Below are 7,103 nucleotides of genomic sequence, written 5' to 3'. Positions count from 1 at the left end.
CGTTGATTTTAAGATAAACAACAATCAATAAAATTAACTTCCGTCATTACTTCAGTACTTTGATTTAAAATTTTTAACACACTCAAGTTTTTGATAACTTTATCTTTAAATGCATCAACTATACTGTGAAATCATTAAAATTCGTGGATTGCTTAAATTTTACAAGTTTGCGGGGACGTTATTTATAACCCTTAATTATTTATCCATGGACGAAGTTAATTTGTGGATAAGAGGCACCCATAAATTCAACGAAAATTGAGCATCATTAAGGAAAGTGAAAAACAACAACTTAAAGGAACTTTAAACAACAATTTATGATCATAAACTCAAAATTGATCAATTTACATAACTATCATAAACTTTGAAAATCTCAACTTTATCAACAATTTCAACAATTATCATCAAATATGAAATATACACAAATGCATATGCATGTACACGAATTTATCAAGTCTTACAGAAAGATTGTCAGACATCTTACATGTATGGTTAAGAAGATCAAACAGACCATTCCATAGACCTTTAAACTGGCATAATATTCAGCTTGCATACAAAAATGCAGAGAAAGTTTAAATATTCAACAGTCATTGGCTGACTCATAAAAAATACACATCCAAAAATATTCAAAAAATGTTCATACTGGTACAATTTGGTTTTTTTCCCCTTAAAACAGTGACAGAGAATTTTGTATGTGTGGAATTAGACACACTGTAACTCATCATAAACTTTGAAAATCTTAACATGATCAACAATTTCAATACGATATTTACTGGTATTACAATGCATATGCATGATGTTCTTTTCTATGAGCACACACATATATTATTAACAATTCCTGTACACTAAGACATAACTCAATCAAAAGTGCAAATCTTAGCAAATTTATTACTTTTTAACTCTTTTAAGGTCATTCAATATTTTTTCTTTATGGTGTCCCATATCCTTTTCCACAATATTCTTCCGCACTTTTAGTTACATTCTGCAAGTCTTGGGCACATTTTCATTCATGGGAGTGTATTTGATGTGCAACAGTCTGAAAAATATTCCCTTACTTCCGTTTCCGTTTGTTTGACCATTTTACTCTTGTTGCTATATATAATATATAATATGAAAATATTGAATGTTTTTCCTGTATCAACATTCTGTATTGAAGAAAATTGTAAATGTTTATCTTCATAACCACCCTCTAAGGTAATGACCTACACAATGAACAAGAATATTTATTGTTTAGGGGTGGGGATCCCATTTGTTTTTAAGATATTTGGTCATCATTTCAAGTTTATGGGGGTTGAGATTGTACAATTAATCTGCAAAATTAAGATATCCCTATCTTCAAAACTGTTGGGAGGAGTTATTTGCACAAAAGATGTACCTTATAAGCAAATGACGAGTTCAAAAGTGGGTACTTTTTGCAAAAATTTACAAAAGTTAAAATCCTAGCAATAATGCATATCTCGATTATATATACAATTGATCTGCAAAACAAAAAACCTTTATATCTCGAAAACTGTATGAGTTGTCCAGCCAAAGGGGCACCCTTTTGGCAGCCGCCCGTCATTTCACCACTTCAATTACCAGATTTTTCTGATGGTAAACCCCATTAAACGCTTTCTAACACTAGCCGTGTATTTTTCCTGCAATGCTCGCTACCTTCGTATCCACATGAAACGCCTGAGTATAGTCCACTGATGCATTTTCCATAGGCGGTAATGTAAACGTTCTGGTCCACTGATGCATTTTCCTTAGGCAGTAATGTAAACGTTCCGGTTCATAGCTCCGGCCCTATTTTTCGTTCAGCAAAGAGGGACCTCTTGAATGAAAGCTCATCAAATTGCCTCTTTCTTGTTAAAATCTTATGGTGTGAAGTCTGTACTGAAAAACTCTGAAAATGAAAGTAAAAGTATTAAATTTGACAGTTTTGGAAAGGGTGTACGTCAAACAATTTCAATTCTTTCCTTCAAATGATAATTCAATTATGACACTTGCTTCTAAAATTGCAAATCCTTTTTTCTAACATGTGTCAAGCATTCTGATTTTAAATGTCCCAATAAATGTATATACACTCTGCAATTTAGCAACTATTTTGCTTAAAGAGGTTCGCTCCTTAGGTTTTGGGTAGCCATTTTGGGTCACCTCTAGTCTGAAAATTCTGCATCACATATTAATTCTAGTGGTATATTCATATTTTACAATGCATAATAAACTTTATTGAATAAAATTGTTTTACCAAAATTACATTTTAGTAAGGGACTATATTTTGTGGTGGAAGGTTTTCAAGAACTAAATGAACATTTCCATAATTTGGAATAACATGGAATTTTCATAACTCACTAGTTTTAGAGTACTGTTACTTTAGCTTCCTAATTTTCAGCGCAGACCAAACTTCTAGATATTTTGTGTATTACGATATATTCATAATGTTCTAAAAACATATTTAAACAATATTTTGATATTTCTATCGGTATATTTTGGCATATTTAGCTTATATTTCATAGAAGTTAAGAAAAAATTAACTCCAATTTTGGCCTAAAATTAGCTTATTTCTTTCATGCTTTATCTCAAATTTTTGAGATGTGACCCCTACTTGTTTTACTTTTAAATGAGACATTAAATGTATGTCTATTTGTATGCAAAGTTTTGGAAAGATGACAATTTACTATAATTTTTTTATTTGCATTATAATTTGATTACTTCAAAATTTTGTAACATCTGTTGTTGTGTTCATTATGTACTGGACTTTGAAGCCACCAGTAAAGCAAGAATTTTTAAACTTTGACTTAGATTTTACTTTTATAGTCACTACATGTGTTCAACTTCAAACCGTATTAAAATCATAGCTAAATAATAGTTCAAACTATAAATATTTGTTTGATTTCTTCAAATTATCAATTTCCATGTCAAATTTTAGCAAAAATTTCAGGAAAATAATCATTTCTGTTTGGGGCCTTATATTTCCAAAAAAATGGCATGTGACATGGATCACAAATAAAATCAATGAACATTTTAGGTCCCCATCTTTATATCGAAGTGGTTTTCGGATGATTGACATTACTATTATTTTAGGTGCCATGCAACCTCCTTAAAGGCACTACTTTCTTGTCCTACCGATTCTAAAAATAGTTAGAGGTATATACCCAATATGAAACAGTCATTGTGGTTATTTACAACTCTAAGCTTATACATATTCATTCCAGACACCATACAGAACCATGATTCCAAATTGGGAAAAAATCAATACATAATCATGGATTTTGCAGCATTGATACACACGAATTACATCTGAAGAAACTGTCCAGTCAAAATTTAATTAAACAACATCTAGTTCATTAGCATTTGATGTTCTTAAAAAACATATATTGTAATATTTGCTGAACTTTATTTAACCCTAGTTTCAGAAGAAACGCACCACATTTACTTAACCCATTATAACGATATGTCATAAGGAAAAGGAACTTGCTAATAAGGAGGTTTCTCTTACTCTTCTATATGATAACCATGGTAACATTTATATAAAAACATATCCTATGGAAAAGAGTCAGTTAACTAGAGCTTAAAATCTAAAAGAATAAAAATACCTACTAAGTCTGTGAAATATGTATGATCAATATAAAGTTTCCCAGTAATTATCTGCAAGTCAGATACTGAATATATAGTTTTTACAGGTTCCTTCTTTCAAACTTGGACAAGTGTAATTACCCGGTAGACATCATTGTTACATAAATAAATTTTACTTACATCTAGTGTGTCTCAATGTTGTGTTTTAATCTTTGATGAAGTTCCAATTCAATTTACAAGGTATCTAAAATGAAAATTTTTTGAATTTAATTCTACATGTATCAAACACTATCCCCAACATTTGCATTTTCATGTCACAATCAGCCATATATTTAAAACTCACAGAGAGAGAGAGAGAGAGAGAGAGAGAGAGAGAGAGAGAGAGAGAGAAAGAGAGAGAGAACAGCTAGACAACAAACAACTACTGTAACATCTCCATGCACAACACATGTGTACAACCTAAAAACCTACACCTACACTCCCCCCTTCAAACATTCAATATCAACCCCCACCCCCAAAAATTAATCTATTGTTTCAAAAGTATGAATAGATAAATACAGGTAGTTATCTACATAAAATGATTACAGATAAGTTCATTTAATATTTTGATTATGATTAACAAGGATAGGTTTTATGGATTAAGTACTAAGCAACATGGTAGGCTTTCACATATTAAAGTGTGCATACGTACATCTACATAGTCATTTCACATACATGGCAGATTTGTTTACGCAAATTTAATGCACATCTATAATCATAAACATAGAATTGGAACCTACCAGGCATTAAATGCAACTCCCTTACAATGCAAACTAATATTACATGTAGATAGCTAGACACTGCTTAAATGAAGTATTTTTTCTTCACTAGAAACTTTCTACTTATCTACGTTCACTTTTACTCGCTTGAAATGATCGCACTAAAAAACAAATGCGATATTTTTTATTTTTTTAAATATGAAAACTCAAAATAAATTACATTTGGGTCAAAATCAGAATTTCTTTCATTCATTAAATTGGTTTTCTGAAAATCCCAAAGGGGATGGGGGTGGGAGGGGTGGGGTGGGGGTTGTGATGGATTTTTTCTTATAGAATGAGTTATTTAAATGATTGAACTTGTTGGAAATTTAGGTTGTTCACATAATTGAGAAGATGTACAACAGAGAAATGCATGTTTATCATAATAATTGCAAATAAACAAGGAATATACCTTACCAGCATAGAGCTCAATATTGGTATTGGTATTGTCCACTAATGCATTTCCATCTGAGGCGGTAATGTTAACGTTCAGGTTCATAGCTCCAAAGCCTTAATTTTCGTTCAGCAACAAAGGACCTCTTGAATGAAAGCTCATCAAATTGCCTCTCTCTTGTTAAAATTTCGTAATGTGAAGTCAGATTCGTTTCCCGGCAAAATGTGTCTGTATTGAAAATGCAATGTAGTGAATTTCACAGTTTTGGAAAGGGTGCAGTACATCAATTTCAATTCTTTCCTTCAAATGATAATTTAATTATGACACTTGCTTTTTAAATTGCTAATCCTCTTTTCTGACATGTATCAAGCATTCTGATTTAAAATGTCCCAATATATGCTTATACACTCTGCAAGTATAGGAACTATTTTGCTTAAAGGCACTACTTTCTTGTCCTACCGATTCTAAAAATAGTTGGAAGGATATACTGACCTAAGAAAGCATTTCAATGTTAAAATATAACCTCACTGGGCAAGATGGACTGTATTTTTATCTCTATATTTTTTTCCCTTATATCAAACATGTCAAATATCATGATCAATATAAAGTTTAAAAAATTAACTTACATTTTTCATGCAGGTCAGGTAGACTGCTTGCTATTTCTGCAATTGATAAAAAAATATATTGATTAAATATTGAAATCAAATTTAATTTCTATTTAATAACATAGATGATATTCCGCACAAGCACGGGAATTTGTACATTAATATGATACAATGCTTCATGTACATGACCTTTATTTATTCATTACAAATTGTTTTATTTTAAATATCAAATCAGGGAGTGGATGTATACTGTAGTGCATCGTATCTCTCTCTTTTCTAATTTTTTTAGGTAAATTTTCACTTTAACTATTATCACTGTCCCAAATAAGAATTTTCAGATGATTCAACTTCCTTGTTTTATGCATACATCATCTATTTATACAGACAGAAAATTGTTAACACAATCATTTCATGGTTCACAAATTAACGTACAAGCTTAGAGTACATGTACTACCGATAAGTAGTGGAATAAAAATGTATGTAATTTAAAACTAATTTATATACATACATAATTATTTATTTGCATATCTTAATTCAAAATTTTCAGATCCAAGGTAACTGCCCGATGATTAACCCAAATAATATATATCATAAATCAAATTCATAGGGCCTATAAAAAAAAATGTTTGTTTCCGCTTTCATGCTGAAAAAAAGTACAGGGTCGGTCGGTCAAAATTTTTTTTTAATTATTTTCAAATATTTTTTTTTCTATAATATTGCAATATTTATACATGCCGGTTAGATACTGAGACTGCTGAATGGTATAATATGAGAAATACTTTAATATCATTCCTGACTATTAAGCTGGTCTTAAGAAAACAAAAAAATGATATTATATATCAGATACTTCCTCTGACAACGATGAGAGCATTAGTAAAATCTATAACACATGGAAACATATAGCCATTTTGAAACAAAACGTTTGAGTTACACTGATTTGAGAAGAGTAACTGCTTCAAGCATTTTTGTGACCAAAATTTTGAGTAATTTTTTTCCAAATCGGATAAAAACAACAATAAACGTTTTTCCATCAAAAATCCTTTAAAAAAGTTTTGAGTCGGCGGGTAAAAGCAAGGGTCGGTCGGGAAAGCGGACACAAACAATTTTTTTTTAGGCCTAGGATAAACCTTTGCCCTTCTGAAAGTTAACAAAAACTTGACTGAATGGTATAGCTTTGCCAGAAACCTTTCTGAACCTTTCAGTTTACAAATAGCAGTTTTCTCTTATGATTATTTTTACACATAGGAACCCATACATATTTAATGCACATACCTTGCCCCTGGCCTCAACAAGGTCTTGGGTGCCCAAGGTTTCTTTTCCAGAGTTGAAAGGTCTGCATGCAGTGATTTTTCTATGCTGCTAACCTAAATTAATTCTGTTCACAAAAACTTTCAATCTACAAATTAGAATTTATATTTATGTGTGCGTGTTTCATATGACTGCTAGCATTCTTTTATCATTGTGTCCATGCAGCTGACACTTCACAATGAATTAAAAAATTTGTCTTTGTCTCCAATAGAAATAATGCAATATAATAAGTTAACAACTTACAATAAAAGTCTTTTTTTTTTAAATGTATTTAGGTATGTTTAGAAAATTATTATTTATATTATCCAAGGCTCAACTCTATTTTCTACAGAATCAAAAAAAAACTTTAATTGTTTGACAGGTACAAGATAATATAATTATATACATACATAATTATACAAGTGCATGTTGAACATACCTTTAAACTGTGAATTGCTCCATTTT

At 30.7% G+C, this 7,103-nt stretch overlaps 2 long non-coding RNA genes across 2 annotated transcripts; both read right to left on the bottom strand.

Annotated features, from left to right (window-relative positions):
- Positions 1-296: 296 nt before the first annotated feature.
- LOC117682470 (uncharacterized) lies at positions 297-4,795 on the bottom strand. The gene is made up of 3 exons (XR_010709471.1): positions 4,770-4,795; positions 3,736-3,799; positions 297-1,882 (listed from the first exon to the last, which is right to left on the bottom strand). It is a non-coding gene; the product is annotated as an uncharacterized lncRNA (long non-coding RNA).
- Position 4,796: 1 nt separating this feature from the next.
- LOC136271556 (uncharacterized) lies at positions 4,797-6,723 on the bottom strand. Its single transcript, XR_010709470.1, has 3 exons — positions 6,624-6,723; positions 5,373-5,408; positions 4,797-4,974 (listed from the first exon to the last, which is right to left on the bottom strand). It is a non-coding gene; the product is annotated as an uncharacterized lncRNA (long non-coding RNA).
- Positions 6,724-7,103: the final 380 nt, after the last annotated feature.

This window comes from Magallana gigas, chromosome 9 (genome assembly GCF_963853765.1).
Source record: "Magallana gigas chromosome 9, xbMagGiga1.1, whole genome shotgun sequence".
Lineage (NCBI taxonomy): Eukaryota > Metazoa > Mollusca > Bivalvia > Ostreida > Ostreidae > Magallana > Magallana gigas.
Note: the sequence above shows the minus strand (reverse complement) of the source record. Positions and strands in the feature narration are given on the sequence as shown.